General features: G+C 32.3%; 1 protein-coding gene and 1 pseudogene across 6 annotated transcripts in view; both read right to left on the bottom strand.

Moving 5' to 3' along the window:
- NAALADL2 (N-acetylated alpha-linked acidic dipeptidase like 2) overlaps positions 1–27,818 on the bottom strand; it is a 1,088,713-nt gene that overhangs the window by 523,991 nt on the left and 536,904 nt on the right. The gene's annotated exons all lie outside the window — the stretch shown is intronic.
- On the bottom strand, positions 7,258–7,376 carry LOC120604688 (uncharacterized; annotated as a pseudogene).

Below are 27,818 nucleotides of genomic sequence, written 5' to 3'. Positions count from 1 at the left end.
TTTATGAAATGAATGACCAAATACATGCATGCCTGAATGATGAATAGTTGTTAGTGAAATGTAGAAAGTCATCTCTTAGATGAATGGTAATCCAGCCATCAAAGCCTTACCAACTGCAGCAGCCAGGGTGACACACCAGAAGCAGCAACTCTTAGATGTTATCAAGCAGTGCGAATTTAAATTCTATATATTATAAAATGAAATATCAAAAAATAAATAGCCTAAAGGACTATTAAAATGATCTTTTTGTCAAAGCATCATGTTTGCTTCCCCCCTTTCTTGGGGAAAAATATTCTCTCACTGTGCTTCTATTACATGAGGTAATCGCTAGTAGGGGCAAATTAGAGGCAAATTAGAGCCTTTTAATTAGTTTAAACAGGATCTATGACATACAAAAACCTTTTGTGCTGGTAGAGAGATGGGAAAGACTACCAACTCTTCAGGGATAAGCATTTCAAGGAATTTGACCTTGAGGTAACCAAAAGGTTAAGCACATCTTGGCAGAAGCTGTCTGTATTTGATGCTAAAGCTAAGAGGGAATAAAGGAAAAACAAGTTACGTTTAGTAAAGGAACAGTTTAACACATTAGTTGTTAATTTCTTTGTCTATATAAGGTAACTTTTAAAAATAATGTGACTTCAATGTGTTATAATCTTCAATGTGGTTATTTTTAAAAAGATTTAAACAAAGGGGATACTTAGATGTTTTTATTTTTAAGTGAGCCAAACAATAATTATTTTTAAGTCAAAGGAAAAGTAGTAAGAAAAGGTAGGGGCATCTGATAAAGGTCTTGCAGTTAGTTCTTGACTGGTGCCTAGGAGTGCTGTGACAATAAAAGGTCAAAGTTGCAGCTGGAATGCCACACCAGGAAGAAAATTTCCTCAGAATATAAAACAGTCACATGCAAGATTACTGTATAATTAAGACTGACACTAAAAGTAAAGTAATTTTCATCATTTTAGTTCTTTAAGTTCATCTCTTCAACATCTACAATATGTCAGACATCACTCAAATGGTCAAATGTTTAAACTCATGCCTTACTAAGTTATGCCATTCAATATCCCAGGCTGACACCTCCAGCTGTTTAATTATTAGGTTGAAAGAAATACAGAGATAAGTTACTAGAAGTGAAAATTGGATGACTTTTAAAATTTGATACTGAAATCTCACCTAATAAGTACAAAATAGTATTTTTAAATTTTCAAAATAAAAATGATACATTTTTAAGGTATATGTTTTAAGAAAATGACAGTAAAATAAAGAAAAGAACAATTAGCAAATTACAAGGGCTTATTTTTTACCGTAATTTATAACTGATATATTGTACTACATTATTTTATTAAATATTTTAGATATACAAAGGCTTAAAAGAACTATATAATACTAGCTTAAGAAATAAGCCATTTCCAGTTCCATGATCACACTCCTGCCTCCTCAAAGAAAACTACTATCCTGAGTTTGATATTAATTATTCGCATGCACAAATTTATGCTTTTACACATATGTGAACATATTTATAATTTATATCTATGTAATACTGCCTTGATATATTAAGATATTATATAAATACATCATGCTGCATGCATCCTTCTGCATGTAGTTTTTTTTTATTATTCACTCCATTTAGTAGGTCTTTATGTATTTCAATTGTTTTATAGATTCTCATTCTTTGCCTCAGAGCCTCTTCCCAGCATGATACATGATTAATAATAATCCTATGCTTTAAAAGTTTAACATTACTCCCCAGTATCAAGAAACACAGAAGAACTTTCTTACCACTCATCCAAAAATGCTCAGAGGCAAAAAGAACAAGAGTTCTAAACAAGAACCAAAATAATATAAGCTGCCATACACTAGTTAAAATGACAATAAAAGCTATTATTTACCATAAAGCAAACATTTGCTAAGCACAGTAGTAGGAACCTAATCTGCATTATCTTATCCAGTACTTAGATAGGGCTGGAGATGTAGGTGTTATTATCCTTGTTTTGTAAAAGAAAAAAAAAAATCAGAAGTTGAATTAGAAGTTCAGTTACTTGCCCCAGACAACAGAGCTAGTAAATGACAGTGAGCATTTTACTAAATTTAGTCAAGCTCCAAAGCAAGGGTTTTTTCTACTACACCCTAGCAGTATGCTGCAGGTTAAAACTCAAAGCATTTACTAAAACAGTCTATTAAACACTGTGAAGAGCAAGTAGCTTTAATTAACTTTACTTATTTAGGGACTGTTGTAGGCACACATGGGCTTTCTCCAACTGCCTGTTGTTGCTTTATATTTTGGTAGTAAAATTTCAGTACTCCTCAGAAGAGAAGGGAATTATGAAATAAAATAACGTAAACTTAGTCAATTATACTAAATAATCACGGCACTGCTAAAAGCTATAGCAGAGAGTAAGGGATAAATTAAAATAAGTTTGGGTCATTACGTTTGAATTAAACTTATTTATAACATCCTTCTCTCACATTTACTTAGATAATTCAACTGCTCAAGCAGTACATTAAACCTTGCTTAATGTTAAAATTCTGAGACTCAAACGGATTCATCTAACAGAGTTAAAAGTCATTCTCATGCAAACTCTATTCTGCCATCAGTTCTACAGCCATTTTTTTTTTTTTTAAATAGGGCATACAGTCAATTACAGGCAAAGAGAATCAAAGGATTTTTCTAAGAACACATAGAGACAGCACCGAACATGGTACAGGAGACACTGCCTTCTGAGAAGTTCGTAGAAAATTGGACAATCAGAGGTATAATAGTAACAGTATAAAGGCAAAATCCTGAAGAACTTGAGAAAAAGATGGAAAACATATATTCCCATTTTTCGGGTTGGAAAAGATGACCACTTGGTGACTAAAGCAGCACTCTCAAAGTTAGCTTTTTTCAGTACAATGGATAAAATATAACCATTTGACATATGTTGGGTCTCATACTCTATTAAAGTAAAAAGTAATAGAACTCTATTAAAGTTCAAGATCTTTTAGCCTGGAAAACAGAAAATTCAAGATATGTGAAATTAGCTGTTTTCTAACATGTAAGCTTTTTTGTTTTGTTTTGTTTTTCTTTTTGTACTATATCATGTGGGAAACCTAAAATCAAAGAATCTAGCCATCAGGGAAAAATCTTTTGGTCCAGTTGGATACTTCTCCCCTATCCCAACAAAATGTAAATAGACAAAAGTCTTAAAGAACATGGGTGCTTCCAAATGCTGTGGGACTCGTAGGTAGCTATATAGCACAGCGATTCCAAGAGCTTTAGAGATCCATGGACCGGGCTCCTATTCGGCTCAATCTTTTACTATCTATATAACTTTGGGCAAATTATTTAACCTTTTTTATACCTCATATTTCTCATCTTTAAAATTAGAATAATAAAAGTATCTACCTAATAAATCTATTGCAAGAATTAAAGCATTTATAAAAGTGTCTGCCACATAATAAATATACTTTAGAAATAATAATATTGACAATTATATTTTAAATCATAATTAAAATAATATTCATGATGATAACTAGTGATTGGAAAAAATGGCATAAATCCTCTTTCTCATTCCATGGATTAATGATGCATATTTAATTTTTCTCTATCCTTCCTACTTATTAACAAGCATTTACCAGCAGATATGCTGCACTGGAGCTGAACTAAGAAATTTTGCAGAGGGGTCACTTGGGGGCTGGATTTTATCATCTTATTAGCAATAATTAAGCTCTAAAAATTCTCTTACAACTTATATGTCCATTTTTATTGGGCTTCTCTAATAACAATGGATTTCCAAATAATACATAGAATGAAAAGTGGTATTAGAAGTATACCTATAATAAGGATAACTCTCTTACAACGTATCGATGTATAATTATCTTAAACGTTTTCATATGTCAAGAGAAGAACATTTGATGTTCTTTTCACTCTTTATCTAAATAATCAGTTCTCAATACATACTGCTATGGACTGAAGCTCTAACCCTCAAACATGATGCCTCAGGAAGTAATTACTTTTAGATGAGGTCACAAGTGTGAAGCCCCCAAGATGGAATCATTGCTTTTATAAGAAGAGGAAGACACTGAAGCTTCCTCTCTTTGCCATGTGAGGATACAGCAAGAAGGCAGCTGTTTGCAAGCCAGGAAGAGAACCCTCACTGATAACTGAATCGGCTATCATCTCCATCTTAGACTCCTCAACCCTCAGAACTTTGAGAATAAATGTTAGATGTTTAAGCCACCTGGTCTGTGGCACTTTGTAATAGAGCCCAACCTTACAGAGACACATACTCAGAGCATAATTATAATTCAGCAAAATTCAGTTATCTAAATCAATGTAAAGCTGACCCTTGAACTTGGTTTTGAACTGTGCTGGTCCACTTCCAGATAGATTTTTAAAAAAATAAGTAGGCAGTACTCTGTATCCCCTGGTTTGCATCTGGGATTCAACCAACCTCAAACAGAATATACAATTTTTGGTGTGCATTTGAGAATGCCTGGATATAGACACAGATTATGTGCACGTTCTATGCCATTTTATATAAAGGACTTGAACATCTATAGATTTTGTTATTTGTAAGGTTATTCCTTGTGGATATTGAGGGACAAAGGGACAACTTAAGTTTGGGGGAATCAAAAGTTATATGGATTTTGACTGGCAAGGGGGTGTTGTTGTACCCCTAACCCCCATATTGTTCAAGAGTTAACAGGATTCTAATATTTTCAGTGCATGTTAAGTGCAGGCTAAATATTTTCATTTTGTTGGTTACAACTACCTTTTCCTAGTTTCCTCATCAGCACCTACTAACAAACATCTTATGGCCTACTAAATGAGCCTCAAAAAGCTGATCAGAATAATCAACACAATTGTAGAAATTAAAATGTGCCTAAAATCTGAGTTACTTGGTTAGTAAATGTGTTTGAACGCAAACAAAAATATGTGTATACCCAATACGTGTCAACATACTGATTGTCAGACATAGTTTCTAAGGCTCAAACTAAATTAAGCTAAAGTAGCTGATAAAGTAGCCTAAATGCAACTGAATAAGCCATGATAAACAAAAATAAAAATATAAATGCTAGAACAAGTAATAACAAATGTTGGAGAGGATGCAGAGAAAAAGGAACCCTCATACACTGCTGTTTTCCACTATGGAAAACAGTATGGAGGTTCTTCAAAAAACTAAGAATGGATCTACCATATGATCCAGTAATCCCTCTACTGGGTATTTACCCCAAAGACTTGAAAACCCATATCCAAAAAGATATTTGCACCCCAATGATCATAGCAGCACTATTCACAGTGGCCAGGACATGGAAGCAACCAACATGTCCTAGGATAGATGATTGGATAAAGGAGCTGTGGTACATATATAGAATGGACTCAGCCATAAGAAGAGATGAAATACTGCCATTTGCAACAACCTAGATGGACCTCAAGATAATCATGCTAAGTGAAATAAGCCAGACTGAAAAAGTTGAAAATCACATGATATCACTTATATGTGGGATATAAACCTAAAAGCAACAAATGAACAGGACAAACGGAGGCTCAGGGACATGGACAATGGACTAGTGATTACCAGAGGGTAGGAGGTGAGGAAGGAGGGGAGAGGTAGACAGGGTAAAAGGGGTCAAATGTAAGGGGGTTGGGGGAGGGTGAAGTGGGTAAAGGGGATCAAATATATGGTAGCTGAAGGAAATTGGACTTGGTGGCAATCACACAATAGAATATATAGATATCAAAATTATAATGTACATCTGCAAATTATATAATTGTATTAACCAATGTTATCCCAGTAAACTTTAAAAAAAAATTAAAAATAAAAATAAATGTAATTGCAATACATTAAAATGCTAACAATTCACTCAAAATCCTTGCAACAGTGAAGGTAGGTAAGACTTAGGTCTCTTTAAAAGTAGCTCACATCTACAGAACATACAAATTGTTATAAAGTTTTATAAGTACCTAAACTTTTCCAGGAAACCAGGACCACTACACAGATATTTGTGTTACAAAAGACAGAAATATGCAGATATTTTGAATTTCTAAGAAGGACCCATGAACTGTTTTGGGCTACTGGTTTCATCATAAGAATCCTATTAATATTAGATGATGTTTCTTGAGTATATAATGTTGAATAGTGGTCTTGGTCTTGATAAAGAGCATTCCAATAGCCATCATATCTATGTACTCGTCCCTCTCCCCACTCCCCATATGTATGTTTACATATAATCTCTATATATAATCTTTATGTACGTATTTATAATTTCTATTTTTACATACATAATCTATTGTATATACATAATCTATTTAATTTTATCTATATAATTTATTTATATATATAATCTCAATAAAGATATATATTATTTATCTTCTTTAACAGGTGTCAAAAATTATCACAACTCACTAGGTATCATTTATTTACTCATATAGTCATTCATCTAACATGTTTTTAGTGCCTGTCATATTCTGGGCACTGACCTCGTTGCTAGAATTATAAAGACAAATAAGAGCTCACATTTTTTAAAGGGGAATTAATGTACAAATTAACAAATTAAACAAGTTGGTCAGTGCATCAATCGAAGTACATTTTATGTGTTACAAGTTAGAAAAGGAGACCAACTTCTTGTGCATCAGAGAAGGCATTCCAGAAAAAAAGTAAATTATTAAAAATAATTTTTAAGTGAGTTTAGCTACCAGATCAAAGAAGGTAGATATTTCTAGACAAAGAAATAGCTTAGTGGCTACTGATGAAGAATACCTAATAAAAATTCATAACCCTTTTTGTTTTTGATAAATCACTTAATCAAGTGACATTTAAAAGCATTCCTTAATTTCTTGCAATAGAAAATCTTTTAAATCTATAATCTTGATATTCTGATAGATGTTAGGATGTCAAAATCTTCTATCCTAATGCAGTATTAGTCTAATCTAGGGTTATTTAAAATGAAAGCCGGAAAAAAACATTTTTTTTAATTATGTTTTTCACAGAATTGATTCTGATATGGTTTAAAGATTTAAAGCAATATTTCTCAAAGTATAACCCTTGGGCTGACAGCATCATTGCCTGGCACTTTTATAAATGCAGATTATCAGGCCCCTTCCCAGACCTACTGACTAAGATGCTATGTGGATGCAGACCAGCATTCTGTGTTTTAACAAGCCCTCTAGACCATTCTGATATGCTTTAAAGTTTAAGAATCACTGATTTAAAGCATTGTTTATTCTATCATTAACATGTTCATTTCTTTTTTTTTTTTAATTTTTATTATTATTTATGCCTACAGCACCTGGTCTTCCTAGGTGATCTCCCATCCAAGTATTAACCAGGCCTGACCCTGCTTAGTTTCCGAGATCAGAATGGATTGAGCTTGTTCAGGGTGGTATGGCCATAGACCATGGCCCATGGTTCCACTGGGTCACTAATCCAGGACCTTCTGCATGTAAAGCAGATGGCTAACTGCTACACTATGGAACCACATCCAACATGTTCATTTCTTGTATGAGTCTCTTGACTACCTTCAGAGGGAAGGAAAACTCCACTCTACAATAACCTGATTTCATCATTTCTACCTTGAAATAATCTCAATTTTGTTGCACATGATTACATAATTGTGCAGGTTAGGTTATCTAAGATTATTTTATTTGACATTGATGATAATGGGAACCAAATGTATATTTGGGACAAATTAAATAAATAAATGATTTTTTAGAAGTATAAATATTATTAAACTATATATGTATATTAGATTATTTTACTTTAATTAAAATAATAATAGCTAACACTGACACAGTACTTAACTTGTTCCAAAATACTTTACATAGATTAATAACTCTTCGAATCCTCCTAACAACTGTGAAACTCATTTTATTATCCCAAGCTACTGAAGCACATACAGTTAAATGATATGCTTTAAAATTGAGCAATGAAAGCTTGGAACTGAATACAGACAGCCTGGATCTCATGTTCATGCTCTAAATTATACTGCAACCAGTGTAAGAGATATGTTTGATATTATTTATAATTATATTAGCAATCTGTCAAAGGATACCTCAGAGTACTAGTAAATAATGTTATTCACTATAGATTATTTTGTGAATATATATAGTACATGCATGAATGCACATGGTGCAAGAAACACATACACTTTGCAATTCTGCCACTTGCCCATTGTTTAACCTTGTGAAAATCACCTCACTTTTTTCCTCCTTCGGTTTCCTTTTGTACTGAGTTGGGGCAGAGCTGTTGCAAGCATTAATTAAGTGCACATATGTAAATTATTTAGAATAGTACTTAGGATATACTAGGTCCTATTATTGTTTTTATTGTTTTCTGAAATAAAAGTTCAGAGTACATTATATAACAGATGTCCCTTGTATATTTTGTTTTTTATGGTTTGCGCCAATAACTTTTTACATTTCAATTGCTCTTTTAAAAGTTTTAATCAGTTACTTCAAATAGCCAACTACTGCTAGTCTTCCCAATTCTTTCTTAAATTAGTTCTAATAGTTTAACACTAGTGGTAAACTGAGTGATATAAGTAGTTCAGAAAGGTCCGCTTACCTTAAACACTCTTTCTATAAGTAGGTTTGAATTAGAATCCTCTGCATATATACGTTTTACTTATAATCTCCATGAGAACATTTGAACTATCTTAGTATTAGGTTAGAGAATAGCTATGAAGAGATTAATAGCAACAGACACAATCTCATGAAAAAAAAATCAGATAAGTACTTTATAAGTTGCAGGCACAGAGAGTAAATATAAAGTTATGGAGATGGAGGTGGGGGAGAAGTATAATGGAGATGGCTGGGGAACAGTAAGGTGTTAAAGAAAAAAAAGATAAGGGATGCTGGGGCAGAAGGGAACGGGTGATTTGGACAAGATGCTTGTGTTGAGGCATTGAGAAAAAGTTCAGAGATGTAGTTCATCTCTCATTAGACAATATCCAACAGAGGAAGGGAGATACCCAAGAATGAACTTTGTCTATGTCATAATTAAATTCTGGCTGATCTTTTTTTCCTATAGTTCATCCTCCTATATATGAATGATTATATCAGTTTCCTAATTTCCTATTGCTATAGTAACAAATGGCCACAAACAGTTTAAAACAGTACAAATTTCTCATCTCACAGTTGTAGAAGTCAGAGATCGAAATGGATTTTCACAGGGCAAAAAACAAAATCAAGGTGTCTACAAGGTGTTTCTTCTGGAGGGTCTATGGGAAAGTCCATTCCCTTGACTTTTTTAATTTCTACAAGTTGCCTATATAGTGCTTAGATCATGGCCTCTTACAGCACTTTCAAAGTCAGAATTGTAGCATCTTCAAATTCATTCTTCCTCTCTCTCTGACCTGTTTCTATCATCACATTTCTTTTTCTCTTTGCCTTCCTCTTTCTCTTATAAGAACTTTGTGATTATATTAAGTGAACCCAACTAATCCAGAATAATCTCCTCACCTCAAAAACTCAATTGCATCTACAAAGTCCACCTTGCCATGTAATGTAAACACATTCAAAAGTTGCAGGGATTAGAATGTGGCCATCTTTGGGGGTGGAGAAGTGCATTCTTTTGTTTTGACTGTGAATTGTGTTCTAATATTTCTCAAACAATACCTGTTTTAAGTGCAAATCTCTCAGAGGGCTAGGGACTAAAATATGTCATTTTGTAAGAGTGTGCCAAGATTCAAAGAACTATTAGTCAAGCTTATGCAAAGTATTTCTGTTCTATTTATTAAACCCACATGTTGCTCTTATAACATAATAACTGATTACTATGCATGTAACTGATAAGAAATGATTATTAAAATGCAGAGAAAAAGGTTTTTTGGTTTTGTTGTTGTTGTTTAAGGTATTTTCCAAGGCAGCAGGGAACAAAGAGCTACAGAAACTTTACGGACACAGAAAATCTATTTACAATTACTTTACTCATGAAAACATAAAAATTCTTCAGTATGAAATGCATAGATTCAAATAAATCAATCCATGATGAAAATGGGATTATAAAAATTATTTTTTACAACATTAAAAAAGAATGTTGCCTTTTAAAAACAATTTCCAGATGAATAGCATATCATAATGTATATTTGCTAGTGTATAAATAACTGCCTGAATACAAAAAGATGGCAAGCATAGATAAAATTTGAACTGTGATACAAATAAGATATTTTATGATTCAGTGCTGCATCTAATTTTGTACCTATACATGTCTCTTCCCAGCATGATATCTGAACATTAATATGATAACTCCTATAACAATAGATCCACTAGTACTGATTGAACAAACTACATCATTGACTGAAAATCAGAAAAAGATAATTAAAGTATTGAATTGAAGTAGGAAAACAAAGGCCGGCTCACTTATTCTATATCACTTGACTAATTATTAAAATAGCAAGAAGGGCTTACGTGAAAAAAAATAAATTTTTAAAATCCACATATATGTACCTGCAATGTGGTGTGATGTGAAGAACATGAAATTAACAAAGAAAACACAAAATTTTTAAAAATTTAGATGATCAAGATGTTATTAAACTAATTTAAAGAACGAAGCAGTTAAAATGTTAGGTATTTAAAGAATAAGAGTAAGAAATACAGGTAAATACAAAGAATGAAATCATTTGAAAAAGCTATTTTCAAAAGTTGGAAGAGTAGAATGTAATCATTAACAACGATAAAGCTATTTACATATTTAAAATATATATTTGTCAATGACCTAAACTTTAATTTGAAGAATTAAAAAAAATATTCTGTTTGAAAGCCAAGACCTTTCTTGGAATTTTTATAAATTTTATAAAAGTGATTTCTATAATGATGGATCATAAAATTTGCAATGATACAATGAAAAACAGAAAAAACTATACATTTTAAAAATAGAATTCAGTCCTTTTAAAATTACGTTCATTGAATTTTCAGTTGCTTAACTCTACAATATCTTCAAAATATTGTACAAGAAAATTAATGAACAAAATGTGAACATTCTGTTTGTGTTCTATATATATAATATGAAATTATATATAAATATAAATCTATAAGCCATATATATTTATATTTATATATATAAACTCCCAAGTTCCATCTCAATTTTTAAATATAAACTACTAATATATTACCAGATTTTTATGTATGACCTTAATTTTTTCTTCATAGTTAAAAATAACTATCATTCGTGTAAGTCTAATAAGATCTAACTGAACCTAAAAATACGTCATCCTTGGCATGCTTAATTATTTTCATCTTTGTCCTATTTTACTAAGTACAAGAAAATTGCTCTTTATTACTTGTATCAGCAAAATAATTTTTCAATTTTCACATTCTAATATAAAATATTGAGGGCAATAAAAAATGCAACTGGTCAAATAATTGCACAAACATTGCTTTTTAAAGAAGATGGAAATGCTGTAAAAACTTAACTGTCATCTATCAAGATGTGCTAACATGCAGTAGCTAAAAATGTTTGTTTGAAACAACAAATTGGGCATACAAAAGCTCTTTAGATGGCTACATGTATGATAACGAGTACAAGTGCTGGTTGAGGCCTGTTACACACTAGTTAACTTGTAATAAGAAAGATTTTTAAAGTATTTGTTGTATGGATTGGTCACTAATTAGAAGCACAAAATAAATTCGTGCATTTTAATGTGTCCACAATTTACGATATTTTTTATGTTATATACATATGTGGGATTAGCGGTTTGCTACTATTATAAATCTTTCTAAAATTTATTATGTTCTAAAGAGTGTTTTAAAATGACTAAGAGTACAATGACATAATCATTTCCTTTAGAAAATCCTAAATATATGCAACTGGAGGGCCAGAGGTGAAAAAAATAAAATAAAATGAGGAATTATCTTCAAAATTACAATATATTTGACAAGTCTATTATTAGGGTATTGGCAGTTATTCTTAGATGAGACAAAATCAAAGAAAACTTTTTTTTTTAAAATACATATGCTACCATTACAGTAGTCTAATTCAACATACTTGCTGATACTATATATTATGTACTACTTTATACAACACATTCTGCTGAGAACGTAGAGGACAGAAAGATGGATACAGCTATCATTGATCAACATGCTTGCAGCTTAGAAGCTTGAATGAACTGAAGAAGAGGAAAGCTAAAAAGAATAGGGAGCATAAAAACGAAGCAGTGTTACTAATTATTTTTTAGCTAGTATAGGAGATCAGTAAATGACCCAGAAAGTTAGAAAACATGTGTATCAAACACATGTTTGATAAATAAATAAAAGGTAAGACTTCAGATAAAAAGCACCGTAGTTTCTCTCAAATTTTTCAAAAATCTTATTGGAATAGTTTTAAAAGATGCCAGTGTGGAATGGCTATATTTGTACTGAAAAATAATAAAATACTGAAAAACAATTTTGGTTCCTTTGCTTAAAAATTTCTAATTAGCGCTACATACAATATCAAAAAATAAATCTGAATCTGAAACAAGATTCCTAAGTGAAAATGATCAGTATCAAGTTATTGAAAAATTCAGATGTTTTCCTGCCTCCTTTTCAATAATCCACACCCTAAATACAAGTTTGAACTCACTGCCTTATTCCTTCAAATAAATCCCTTTAGTATTCTGAATTTTTCATTTCCTACATTCACTATGTTATCATCTAGTATTACACGTCATATGCTACTTTATTTGTAATTTTTTATTTTTCCTGCAAGGATGAATGCTTCTCAGTGGTTAGGACTATTTTCAATTCCTCAAATATCAATAGTTTTTTACAAAATGCTGGGGAATAGTAAAAGTGTGTAACTATCGTATTACTAAAGTTAAATATTTATACTATTTTTGAACACTTATATAGGACACTAAGCCTTGAAGAATTGTGTTACCACTTGGATATTGACTGAAAGTTAGCAAAATGATTACCTAATCAAGGATATATGTACATTTTATCTACACATAAAAACTAATTTTTTAGGATCATTGACTGCAAAGATAATTCAATAATCAAAGCCGTTGTTAGATCTGGACTAAACTTACTAATGGTTTGAATAATCAAGTCAGTGCAAGATATTATTAGATTATCAATATAAATTATCTCCTTTTCTTAATCAAATCAGGAAATTGGAGTTCTTAAAAGAAAAATCATGGAAAAGAGAAAATATACATGTTTGCTTTTTTATTTTTGAAATTCAAAACATTGAACTCTTTGCTGTACTTGGGATAAGGATACTTTTTTTCTGGACTTGAACTACATATAGAGGGTCTAAAATATACAATAAATTGAGTTTTGTAGGGTTTTTTCAGAAGAGATACACTTGAGAGGCTTTATTAATTTTTTCCCCAGCTCTATTGATATGTGACATATAATTGATTAATCTCTTAATTATTCATAGAGTATTAAAAAGCCAGGAATAAAAAGTGAGTTTTTACTCTTCTAAGGTCATTTAAACCACTTGATTCCTCAGAGTAGTTACCAAAATAATAGTCTGCATTTTTGTTAAAATGTTAAGTGGATGTGCCCCTACCCCCTAAACACAGTGAACTTTCATTACTCAATGTTTAGTGGTAGTTCCCAGCATCTAGAGGTACCACATATATACTATTTTTTTACCCAGAATATTCACTATGGTGGAGATTACGGCTTCTTTACAGTATTTTGTCTTGTGTTTAAAAAGATAAATTTCATGTGTCTATCTACTTACTCAAGACCCAAATACTGGCATTTATATTTCAGTTAGCATATATTGTCTTGAAATATAGTGGTCTTCCACAAGACAGATTTGTTTTGTAAGAATCCTTTTCTAGACATGCGTAGAAACATCCTACGTTTTTTTTTCTTTTGACCCAAAAAATGAGATGTTTTTCACTAAAGTGACTATAAAATCTGTTTAAAGGTAATTATCCAAAGGGAAACAAATATGGCACTATAAATTGCATTAACAGATGAATCTCCATTCTTCCACTAGACTATAAAGACCCGTGAGCAGAGAAATGACTTTTATTTTATACACTATTCAGCATCTATAATAGTGCCAGACACATAACTGTTTCTCAATAAATAAATTTTAAAAAAATGAAAAAAATAAAAATGTAGTAATATAGTTAAATGTCTGTGAAGATCATGTTTTCAGTATCAGATGGAGTTTCTGTTTAAAATATCTTTAAAGAAAAAAATAACTGAAAAATCATTTATAAATTAAATAAATGTGGTTATTTTATCTTCTTGCTTTAAAAATAAAATTATGACAATAACATCCATACTAAATCAATTACATATGGAATATGAGAAAAATAAAATAAGAGAAATATTTTGATAGATTAGTAAAATAATGAAAAGGTTCAGTGTAGACGTAAGAAAAAAGAACTCTTCTTCCTGTGGACAGCACAGTAGCTATGGCAGATAATTACCAATACATGTTTCTTAGAAGAATAAAAGACTAAATGAACAAATATGCAACTTTCCATACCCCAAATGCCTCCTATTGGTACTGTAGTATTTCTAAGTGTATATTTTGTCTAATATAACTAAAGTAAAATTGGTGTATTATACATACAACTGCATTTGGAAGGTAATGCAAAATCATTCTGATCTGAATATCAAAAGGCTTAAATCTGCTACTCATTTGTTATATGTCATGGGACATCTCCACCATTTTCAGATAGTAATGTGTGACTGACTATAAAGATTATTATGGTGACTTGCTTAATTACTGCTCTATTCCGTAGTCTCAAATTGCTTAGTCTTTTGGTTTCAGAACACACTGCTACTCCTACTACTGCTACTGTGACATATATTTATGACATAATAATGTATATAATAGAAATGTAAAATAATAGCACCTAACCTAATTATAATTTTGTCTCTGAAAAAAAATACCATAGCATATGGAGGAAGGGAACTATTCTTTATTTTCATGTAGAAATTTTTGTCTTTGAAAAAATATAAACATACAAGAGGAAAAAACCTATTTTGACTACACATTGTATTTTAATTAATGATAATGGACCTTTGTTGAACTTTCATACATTCGTTACGAATTTAAGGAAGTAGGGAAAAATATAAATTAAAGAAAATTTTAAATCATCTGTATTATCACACTCTGATGATATCCATTACTAGCATTTTGTTTTATTCCCAACTAGTCTCATATACATTATACTTCTTATATCTGAATCACACTGAATATATAATTCTATTTAGCCTTTATACTACATTCTAAAAGTGTACCAATGAATACATGCTTTAATGATAATATTACATTAAGGTATATGACTGTTTCATAATTTAATCAAGTGTTTGCTTGATAGAGACTATTCATTTTGTTTCCAATTTACCTCTATTATAAATAATATTCCAATGAATATCTTTGCACATGAATCTCCATGTGAATTCTTAATAACTTTCTTAGAATAAATTTATAGAATACTAGTTATATAGTCAAAAAGAGTACTGATTATTTACTACTGAAGTGACAAATAAGGGCAACCTTCATTTCTTTTTTAGGCAAATATTGTGTATGAATGACACAATTTAATTTATCTTTAATGATTTCAACAGAAGATCCTCTTGGAAATCACCAATTTATTTTCATGTGCTACTATAGAAATATAGAAAATTAACAGAAAAATAATATAATTTTGCAATTATTACTCTATTTATTTTTTTGGTTTGAGAGAAAAAGAGAAATGTAGTTTGGGAACAGAAATTCATTTCAAGTACATTATATAACAAAATTGCCTATCGTTTACTTAATAAAAACAGAGCAATATAGGTATGAAATCTAAATGGAGTTAAAAGTAATCAACAGAGTAGGCTAATCAGAACACCTCTATTAAGTAAAACCCAGCTAGGTTATAGAAAGTTAAACATAGGGGAATAAAATATGTAGAACTCACTCATATCAAGGAAATGATTTGAAATATTCTCAACCAGAGAGTTGAAAATGATGTTAAACTGTGTAAACCATCACCTGCAACTGCAAGCTATATCAGTAAGTTAACAAATATGTGTCTCCAGGTATCTATTCCTATGCAACATGTAACAAATCAACGGAATAGCCCTCATCCAACAAAATAGCTATCATCAAAGTCTGGTTGAACCTACATAATGATATACTCTGGGATATTTCCAAACTGGCAGTACAGAAAATGACAAGGGATCCATCAGGGACGGGATTCAAAAAGCAATAAAGAACAAATAAAAGGAGTAAAAACCAAGAATTGGAGAAAAAAAACAAACAAACCCTACAGAATGAGCATATTACATTGAACCAAAGACAATAAAACTTTTCAGTCATGATTCCAGAGTCTTACAAAATCATTAGGCATGATACTAACATTAGCAATATCATTTATCTAAGTCAAGAAATTATATGTATATTATCTTATTTGGTTCTTAAAACCACCCTCTCAGTTATGCAGCCATAAACTTCTAGGGCTCTTCCACACAGAAAACTGAAATTTACAGAAACTACATAACCTGGCCATGGTGACAGCTAGTTGGTAGCAGAACCAGAACTCAAACCCAGCTACCCTAACTCCAGTAATTATGCCTTTATATGCTAATTTCCAAAACAAAACAAAACAATAAAAGTAGGTACAAATACTTCAAAAGTAAAAAGTAATAAGCAAAATCACTGAAAAGCTTATGTTTTAGTCAAGCATTTGGAAAAAGCGTATCTCTCTATTTTATTTAAAAACAAATTTTTGTATTTAGGATTATATCTTGTAAAAAACAGTGTTTCATAGCTGATTTAATTTAAGATCAGTCAAAATTCCAACTCAGTTCTTCAATGGGATTTTAAGGCGTTGGTTTTGGTGGTAATAAATTTAATTAGTAAAATTAATTTGGATGATGCATACTTTAAAAATATCCACAGAGCTACAAAAATCCTGTAGTGCTCTTAATCTAAAAATGTCTGTTTTTCCTGAGCATATCAAAATGCTTAATTGTATGTTAGAACGATGTTAAAATTCCAGCTCATAAATGTTGATAAAAAAATACCCAAACTTTTCATGGGTCTCATATCCATAGTATATATTATTAATTATTTAATAAGTAATAAATATCTATAAGCTTATGTTGGAGAGAAGAATCTATTGGAACTGAATCTGTTTTCTAGATCTCCATTTCTAATCTGAATCATTAAAAAAAATTAAAAGCTGATTTAACTATCTCAACTCTTTATGGAAAATTTATGAATAATTTCAAATATAAAAAAATATATTTAATATAATATTTCAGACTTTATATTATTAAAATGGAAATATTTCATACTAACCATAATTTTTAAATTGTTTTTAAACTTCAAACTAAAGATACTGCTTGCTATATCATAACATATACTCCAGGAAGTTACAATATGTCTTAATAAATTCTGGAAATATCTCTTGCTGCCTTTGCAGGAAAAAAAAATTCTATAAGAAAATATATATGCTTCCTGTTATTAGAGATACAACTGTATCATCTAGGTTATCTATATATGTAAAATTTTGCATTTATTATAAATGGTCTAAATTTAGTTTCTAAAAACACTGACTTTCTATTTTCTGACAATTCATTCTGTTTTGAGTTTATCTTTAAAAATGTTTGTTTTCATTTTAGCACTTCGATAGATCCTTGTAAGAATAATTAATACAAAAAAATTTATTATTTTAATTTACTTGTCCAGGGTCTCTCATTATGGAATATAATTGACTTATTTAGTATCCAAGACATATTTCTTCCACATAGCCCCCAAATAATAAGGTAGAAATATGATTTTGAAAAAATTTAGCTATCACCCCAATTTATTTTTTATTTTTCTTAGTAGCTGGTTTTTATTATAAATTCATGATTATTTGTTATGGGTCATTGGTACAAGATTCAATGATTATTATCATGTCATCATAATTCACTCTATAGTTCAAATAAGAAATACATCATTTTAAATAATGGCAATTGTTGTAAAATAAATGAAAAGCATACTTTGATAGGAAATAAAAAAACACATATGATGTGGTTATGGGAGAAGGCTCTACTTTTGGTGAGGTGATTAGAAAGGTCTGTCTGAGGAAACATCGTTTTTAAATTGAAATTAAAGATAAGAAAGAGCAGCAGTGGTGGTGGGGCAGGACGGAATGGAGGGTACAGTTCAAGGCTCCAGAAAGCATACTCAAATACTATAAAGTGGAAATGCAGGATTCACAGGTGTGCAATTTGTGTAGCTGCACATGATCTTATGCTCGGAAGAGTGTATGCTTGGTTTAACGCTCTGTTGCATTTTGCAATTCTTAAGTTTTGAATAAGGGCCCTGCACTTTAATTTTTCACTGAGCCTTACAAATTATATAGCTGGTCCTGAATGCTGCCTATGCTTAAGAAATTTAAATAAAAATGGTGATTGAAGAGGATATGACCTCAGATAAAGAAGAAAGGCAAAAAGGGCCAAGTCATATAGTACTTTGAAAGCCACATAAAAAATTTGAATTTTATTTTAAATGTAGTAAGAAATCATTGAACGTACATGTTCAGCAAGGGAGTGACAAGATAATATTTGCATTTAAGCATTCACTCTAGCTACAGTACAGTAGGGGCTTACTATCTGTTTGTAAATTAAGTTTTATTAGAACACAATCATACCCATTCTTTTATATATCGTCTATGACTGTTTCATGTACAAAGGCAGAGTTGAGCAGTTGCAACAGAGAGACTATATGGCTGAATATTTATCCTAAATGTTTATGATTTGTTCATTTATAGGAAAAGTTGGCTGACAGCTGGATTAGAAAGGTACAAGAATGGGGGCAGTATGATCTGATGGGAACTTTAGCACTAAGAGAGTTTAGATGTCCCCGGTCAAGAAGTGGAAGAAGATTTTGATATATGGCAGTAGATTCAAGACATATTTAGTAGTCTTAATGAAATGATTAAGAGATTCACTGGATGTGAATTGGGGGTCAAGCAGCAGGGTGGAAGATGATGTTATTATTAACATAGGTAATATTGGACAAGCATTATGGGATTGAGAAGGGAAATTAAGAGTTCTATTTCATGTAAGTGAAGTTTGAAATGCTGTGTAAGAGAGAGGTCAAGAGGTAGTTATATTCATGACAATAGAGCCTGAATTCTGAGCAGAACAAAGGCAGACATATAAATATTGGAGTCATCAGCAGAGAGATCCATGGGAATGGATGTGACCATCTAGGGAGAGGACAACAGTAACAGAAAAACAAAGTATGATGTCTTAGAAGTCAACAAGAACAGAGTTTCTTTATAAGGAAAGAGTTGACAAGAGTTTTCAATCTACTGAGAGACAGTGTAGGATAAACATAGAGAGGTGTCCACTGGATTCTCTTCTAGGAAGTCACACTAATATTTACAACTGTTCTACCACTCTAATAGAGGTCGAAGACAAAGGGAAGAAGTCAAGAATAAATGGGAAACAATGAAGGCAGAGGGGAAGGAAAAATCCTGGAACGATTTGAGAAGGCAGAAAAATGGATAAAAACTGGAAGGACAAGGGAGAATAAAATAATTTTATTTTCTTTTTGTGAATGTGGTTGTGTTTGTAGAACAAGTTTCTGTGCAACTGAGTGGGGGAAGGGAGGAACAATGAGCAAGTTACGTTCAAGGAGTAAGACGCTGTAAGTCATGACTCTGGATGCAATTGTGCTTAAAAATCCCAGTATATGACAATTCAAATGTGTATTTAATATACATAATTTTTAAAAAATGAACTTTAGAAGAGTAAGAAAATGAAAAGCAGAGTCCACTGAAAGTAGAAGATGTGCGATATTAAAAGAGCCAGATAATGTTAGTAGGAGAAAGACTGTGAGGCTAGTAGTGAAGTAAGTCCACATGTTGTTCAACAAAGAGCAAACAGAAAAATATAAGTAAATAGCAATAAAAAGAGAGAGAAGGAGAGTCGCTTGATCGGAGTGAAGGGTAGTAAGAGTACTAAGCACACCTCTTAAATCTGAGGTGTCTCTGTGTTTGGGGAGAGTATCCACCACAGAGAGCGATGCAGGAACGGTAAGGGATGCACATCTTACAGAGAGGGAGATGTGTAGGACCTTACATGATAAACAATTTAACAAGTAAAATAGATTATACTAAACAACCTTAGCATCACCTCCAAAGTTCATTAATTTCAAGTAATACCTTTAGAGGGAAACCTAAACCTTTTCTTACTAATTTTACAAAAATGGGCTGTGTTGCTTGTCTCAACATTATATTTTGTTTCCAAATTCCAGGATTTAGTATACAAATACAAGTGTATCTTCATTATTTCATAAACTTTAATTATAACTACTTTAAACCTTAAATTTTAGAATATAAATTTAATTTGTTTCAGTTTATTCTGCTAAAGATACTCTGTAGATTCATTTATCATTTATTCATTGATTGATTCACCCATGACTGTATAAGCATTTATCAAGAATTTACTTTGGACCGTGCACTTTGTGAGCCACAGAGATTTAAAGAGTAATCCCACAAACTTGCTGCCAAGGAGCTCACGGTATAGTGAACAAGACTGATTTTAAAACATTGCACATAATAAGGGTGACAATTGATAATTCTTTGAAGAACTATGGAAGCATGTGGAGAGATTATCTCAGCTTGGGTGTTGGAAAATGCTTCACAAAGAAAGTAATATGTGAAATTAAATAATAAATTAGGAATCGAATGTAAGCTCCATGAGGACAGAGACTGTTATTTCTAATATCTCTACCATTTCTACAGAACTATCTGGCCTGGAGCAGCATGAAATAAATACTTGCTAAATGCATACATGGCAAGACTGTGTGGCAGAATAATTCTAATTAGAGGGTACATAATATTCAAAGATATAGCATATCCATTTACCTTCTACAATTTATCTGCTTTCAATATTTTTTTTTCTGTTACATTTGGATGGACTTCAGAGTGTTAATGATATAAGAGTAGATGCACAGACTTGGGATATACATTAGATAATGTTAATTGTGATTTTCAAAGTTCTTTCTGAGGGATGACTCCAAACTCTGTTAGCTCTTACGGTTATCATAGAAAAATAGGTCGGCATGATATTTTTTTCAACCAACACATTTTAATATTTTACAATATACTCTCACTTCCCCATTATGCACACAGCTCTTGCTAGTTAACGTCTTTCTATTTAAACAGTTATTATTAAAACTTATTTTTACAACAGTCAGTTTTCAATATATACTTGGTTATCTCTTACAAAACTTTTATATTTACCAATCAGAAAACGTTTAAAATTTATAACAGGAAAATCAACACTTTTGTCTTTAGAAGAAATTAAACGATTATTGCAAACCAGTTTCCCAGCTTTTTTTGTTTTACTCTTTTATTATCATTATATGAGGAGAAAAAAGAGGAAGAGAATATTGATGAAACTAAAGATGTCCACGCTATTATGGTTGATTAAACAGTTTACATATTATATGTTATATATTTATTACATGTCACATATATGCATTACATGTGTTACATATATATGTCTTTTTAAAAATGTATGTGTATGTATATATGACATATAATTACATATATATCATTTTTAATGTGGAATGAGAAATTGAACTATCGCTTCCTTCCTTTTCTTCCAGCATGGCTGTATTATCTAAAATTTCTTTAATGCACATGCATTTGTTTTGTTAATTAGAAAACAACATAAGGTTATTTTAAAAATAATGTTTTGAAACTGGACTTAATATTTATTTTTAAAATGGACTCGATTTGAAAAGAAAATGCCACCACACATGGTAAGCTATGCAATCACTTTTTTAGGTCTTTTAACTTCTCCTTTAAAGCACATGAATATATATAGTATTGGCTTTATGAACTTCAATAAAACTAGAGATTTCTGGCAAAATGCCAGAAAAGAACCCATTTCACTTTCAAATATCTATAACACTGAGAGTGGAATCTTTGCACTATCCTTGAGAACAAACAGCCTTTGTTCATTCCTGTGTACATTCATGAATCACTGAATTTCTTCCCCAGAGTGTGAGCTGCTGCCCCTCTGGTACTTACCCAAGGCTTAAACAAACTAAAAGGTACAAAAAAATACAGAAAAAGAACTATGTAACACTGCCACATGAGCCCAAATAGATGAATTGAAAATAAATCAATTTAGAATATAGTAGGTAGTGAAAAAATATCAGTGCTATGGACTTTATGAGTTAAGTATGGATAGTCGTTATGGTAATAAGCAAATGAAGAAATGCAAAGTCATTCATCTCCCCTACTCTCACTACATGGGTAGAATATTACATTATGGTGTGCACGCTTAGCCTTATTCCTGGCTCTCCTACATCCTCACATTTATTGTTTATTGTTTTTGTTTGGTTATATCAATATCAGCTCATGCTAAATTTGCCTAACCATGTAAGCTGCCTAAATGTCTTAATACATCCACTCTCCTTCCAATTTAAGAGGATATTACACAAAAAGAAACTCTATGGGGGAAAAAAAATCAGCAACTACATTTGTAAACAAGTACAGTAAGCCCTGAAGGTTGCCAATAGATTCTTCAACTTTAAGAGAAAAGATGTATAATAAAACCAATTTTACCATAGGCTAATTGACATAAACAAGATTTAATTTCTAAGGCATCTTATCAACATTATAATAAAACTACCTTGAATGAAACCATGTTATTTGAGTACCTGTTCTCCTTCATAACTTTCATCTAAATGTCTCAGAATAATGTGCCATTCATCATTTGAAAAGAATACAGATGCTTTCCAAAATATTTATGTAATCTGGAGGTAGAAAGAACACACAGTCATTCTAAACTTTGCACATCATGGATAAACTTTTTAAAGAAGAAAACTCGTGAATTTTTGTCAGTCACTCAAACCAACTATGCTATATCTATCACTAGAGTTGTAATATCAGTTTCATTTTATGTACATCTTAAGCATAACACAAAGATTTGCCTGCCTTTTGAACTAAGTAAACAGAGTAGTTCATTTCAGATACTTTTCAGAAACAATATATGTCATCATTATTAAATCAGAGATTATTTGTAATAGATATCCTTTCCCAAACCCCGAGAAAAGAAGAAAGTGGTCAGTTCCAGGCTATATAATTTCATCTAGGCTTTCTTCACATATAAATGTCATTTGCATCCTTGAAGACTAAGATCTTGTATATCTATAGGGTCAGGAAATGTTCGAATATTTAAATATTATACAGATATCTCAGTCTGCCTAAAGAGAGAAAAGACAACAAAGAAACATGCAAATTAATATGAACAAAAAAATTTCGAGATATGCTTCTCTTATACCTTTAGCTTGACAAAGATTTCTTTCAAAATGAAATCAAATCAAGCTATTTGAACATCCTGGAATATTAACTTTCCCCTCGAGTGCTGGTTCCTGGCAAGAATCACTTAGAGAGTTTGCAAACAGTATTAGGGTGTAGTGCAACTTTTGGCTCATATTACATACTCAAGAGGCACAAATAATTTGAATTAGCTATGAAGAGAAAGAGATGCAATCAATTAAAGCTGGAGAAAACAGAAATCTCTGGTATTCTTTCATAAACATGGAACAAGATCCCCCCGCCCCCACTGCCCATTTAATACTAAGATGTGATTTTAATTTGCAGTTCACATTCCTTTGGATATCTATGCAGACTACACAACTCAGTATAGTGTAAATCTGCAATATGCTGGGGTGGGAAGAGAAGGAACAAGACACTTTGGATAAATAAAATGTGGTCTTTTTGTTTATGGAAGGTCAGGTCTTTTAATTTAGTGTACAGACAATATGGTCCTAATCCCTGGTTATAAACCAGAGAAATAGGGAAATTTAGTCTTTTGCCCAAAACTCAGTTTACACTTTATACCAAATCTGTTTGAACATTAAGACTTCGCAATAAATATTAACATTAACCTTTTTATGGTTTTGGTATATTTAAAGTTCTGTGCTATTTGCATTTTTTTAAAATCCTGTACATATTTAGTCTTGATGAATTTAACAAGTAACAAAGATTCTCTCCTTGAACAAACTGTACTCAGGCACCTCTGAGCTCTTTCTCAACGAGGCCATGACTTTTAAGCTTCTGCATTCCTCTCTGCATTGCCCAATTTTAGCAAAATTCTGTGAAATCAGTTTAACTGAATACTCCATCTATCTTAACACTCTCAATAAATGATAATAAATTTATCATTTATTGATAAATTTATTTTATCAATAAATAATATTGATAAATTTATTATCATTTATTATCAATAAATGATAATAAATAGTCATTTATTATCACTACTAAATATTGTGTACTATACAATATACACAATATTATATATACACTATATAATATTGTGTATATTGTATAGTACACAATATTTAGTAGTGATAATAAATGACTATTACTGGTGTGTTTATTTATTATACTACATACTTTATTATTTTAGAGGCTACATCTCTACTTAAAAGAGTTTGCTATAAAACAGTAGTCGTGTTACATGGGCAGCAGCTTTATACATCTCGTGTTTACTGCGTCTCTTAGTTACATCATTTTTTCTTGTGCTTGATTTAATCTTGTGTTGCTTAGTATACTAACATGCTATACAGGCTTGTAGTCTAGGAGGCATAGGCTATACCATACAGCCTAGGTGTGTAGTAGCTATACCATCTAGGCTTGTGTAAGTGCACTCTGATATTCACACAACCATGACATCACTTATTAATACATTTCTCAGAACATATCCCATTTTTAAGCAACACGTGACTGTAGTTAGGCCTAGGATAATTGTGTCTATAACATGTACAAATTTTTTCTTGTCATTATTCCCTAAACAATATAGTAGAACAATTATTTATATAGCATTGACATCGTATTACATATTATAATATAGATATGATTTAAAGTATATGGGAAGATGTGCATAGGTTTTATGCAAATACTACAGCATGTTATATAAGGGTCCTGGAACCAAACCTCCAAGAACAGCAAGAAATTTCTGTATTCCCTTCAAGATGGCGTTGAAGGTAGAGGCTGTGCACACCTTCTCTAGCAACCACACCAAAATTATAATAAAAATACAGAGCAATCAGTACGTGGAGTTGCCAGTGGTCTGACTGAACAGAAGCCCTACAACTAGGTCACCTCAACTAACAGGTCACCTCAAAATGGCAGGAGGGGCAGAGACGTGAGACAGTCCCATCTCACAACCTCATGTGACAATGGAGAATCAGGAGAGTTATCTTGGTTGCAGAGCCACCTCCTCCATCTGAGGAGTGAGGGATCCTGGGCCCTCCTTGGGCTCCTCAGCCCAGGGTTCCAGTGCAGGGAAGAGGAGTCCCCACAACCTCTGGCTGTGAAAACCAGTGGAGATTGTGGCTGAGATGGGGGTTGCGGGAAGTAGAGAGGTTCCTCTTAAAGGGTCCACGCCACATCAGGCCTTATTCACTGACGGACTCACTCTCTCTGAGCTGCAGCACTGGGGTTGCTGCTCGAGAGGCACCAGGGACATACAGTGAGGTGCTGAGGTGTCAAGCTTCATGGCTAGGGCTGCAAGAGCAGCTGGCTCCCAGGCAGAGGTTCAGACAGAAGCCATTGTTTCTTTGTTGAGCCCTCCCCTGTCCCAGCCTGCAGACGCAGGTGCCATCAACCTGAATAACACGGATCCCTCCACCCAGGGGATTCTTTGAGATACCACCTCTCCTAACCTGTGAGTCGATCCAAGCTGCTTCTAGTGATTTATTCCACATAAATGGGCTACCTTGGCTTCTGCTGAGAACTTTCACAAAATCTCTCAAAGGCTCATAAAACCCATCATCCGGCCTCGGCATGCCCTGTACCTCTTGCTGAGCAACCTCAAGCGCCGCACCAGTGGCAGCTGACCTCAGTTTCTGACTTGGCCCCTCGAGACACCTATAAGCCCAGCACAAGTGGCAGCCATATGTGGACTGCTTGCTGACTATTACCAACTGGCCCTGAAAGTACACAGACTGCTGCTGAACTTGGCCTGAAGCTGGACCCCTCCCAGGTCTGTGCCAAGGGGACCCACAGCACACCACTTTACTAAGACCAAGAAAATTAGGTGCCCTACTTAATACATAGTAACAGACACAGGGAGGCAGCCAAAATGGGTAAACAAAGAAACATGTCCCACATGAAAGAACAGAGCAAAGCTCCAGAAAAAAAAAAACCTAAACAAAATGGAGACCAGCAATATATCAGATTCAGAGTTCAAAACACTGGTTATAAAGATGCTCAAGGAACTTAGGAAAAGAATAGATGAACTCAATGAGAACTTTAACAAAGAGATAAAAAACCTAAAAATGGAGATGGAAAACACAATAGGGAGCCAGTCAGAAATGAAGAATACAATATCTGAGATGAAGAGTACATTAGAGGGAATCAACAGAGTAGATGAAATGAAGGATTGAATCAGCAATATAGAAGATGGGGTAGCAGAGGACACCCAATCAGAACAGCAATGAGAAAAAGGAATCCAAAAAAATAATAATAATAAAGATAGCTTAAGAAATCTCCTTGACAGCATCAAGTATATCAACTTTCTCATCACAGGGGTACCAGAAGGAGAAGAGAGAGTGCAAGGTGTTGAAAATCTATTTGAAGAAATAATGATGGAAAACTTCCCTAACTTGGTGAGGGAAATAGACAACCCCAGGAAATTCAGAGAGTTCTAAACAAGATGAACTCAAAGAGGCCCACACAAAGACACAGCATTATTAAAATGCCAAAGGTTAAATCAAAGAGAGAATCTTAAAAGTAGCAAAGGGAAAGCAATAAGTTACATACAAGAGAATGCTCAGAAGACTGTCAACTGATTTCTCAACAGAAACTTTATGGTCCAGAAGGGCTTGGCACAAAATAATCAAAGTGATAAAAACCCAGGACCTACAACAAGATTACTTTACCCAGCAAAGTTATCATTTAGAATCGAAGCACAGATAAAGAGCTTTTCAGACAAGAGAAAGCTAAAGGAATTCTTCACCACCAAGCCAGTATTATAGGAAATGTTGGAGGGACATTTTAAAGAAGATAGAAGAAAAATGCCAGATGACTGCATGTATATGTGGAATCTAAAGAACAAAATAAACAAACAAAAAACAGAAACAAACTCATAGATACATTATGAGGATTACCAGATGGGAAGGGGGTTGGGGAAGTCAGTGAAAAAGGGAGAAGGGAATAAGAAATACAAATTGGTAGTTATAAAATAGTCATGGAGATAGAAAGTATAATAGAAGGAATATAGCCAATAATATTTTGATAACTATGTATGGTGTCAGAGGGGCACTAGATTTATTGAGGTGATAACATGGTGAGTTATACAGATGTCTAATCACTATATTGTATACCTGAAGCTAATATAGTAATGTATGCCAACTATAACTGAAAAATAAAAAATTATTATTAATTTTAAAAAATTACTGCATTCCTTTCACTGATCTCTGCCCAGGTCCTTGGCTATAAATTCCCACTTTTTCTTGTTGTATTCAGAGTTGAGCCCAATCTCTCTCCCCACCCTGCAAAAGTACACTGCAGTGGTTCCTATAACTACTGATAGTCCCCCTAAATAAAATCTGCCTAATCATTCTTTAAAAAGTATCCTGAATATCATTTTCTCTAACACAAGTAGCCCATCAAAATAGCAGTTCCAAAATGTGTTGTTTTACTGTAGCTATTTCCCCAAAAATGCAAATATGAATTTATTAATAGAGAGCTAATATTTAGAAATAAATAGTAATTTCATGGACACTATCTGGTGAAATATAGTAAAATTAATTTCCAAACTGGTATGAACTCTTTTCCAAAATTTTTCTTCTCTTGGTTTTCAATATTGAAACCTTTAGAGATTATTCATGGTAATAAGTCTTTCTCCTCATTACAAATATTTC

The sequence above is a fragment of the Pteropus medius genome, unplaced genomic scaffold (genome assembly GCF_902729225.1).
Source record: "Pteropus medius unplaced genomic scaffold, Ma_sr-lr_union100, whole genome shotgun sequence".
Classification (NCBI taxonomy): Eukaryota; Metazoa; Chordata; class Mammalia; order Chiroptera; family Pteropodidae; genus Pteropus; species Pteropus medius.
The sequence above is the reverse complement of the archived record's forward strand: the minus strand, read 5'-3'. Positions and strand labels throughout refer to the sequence as shown.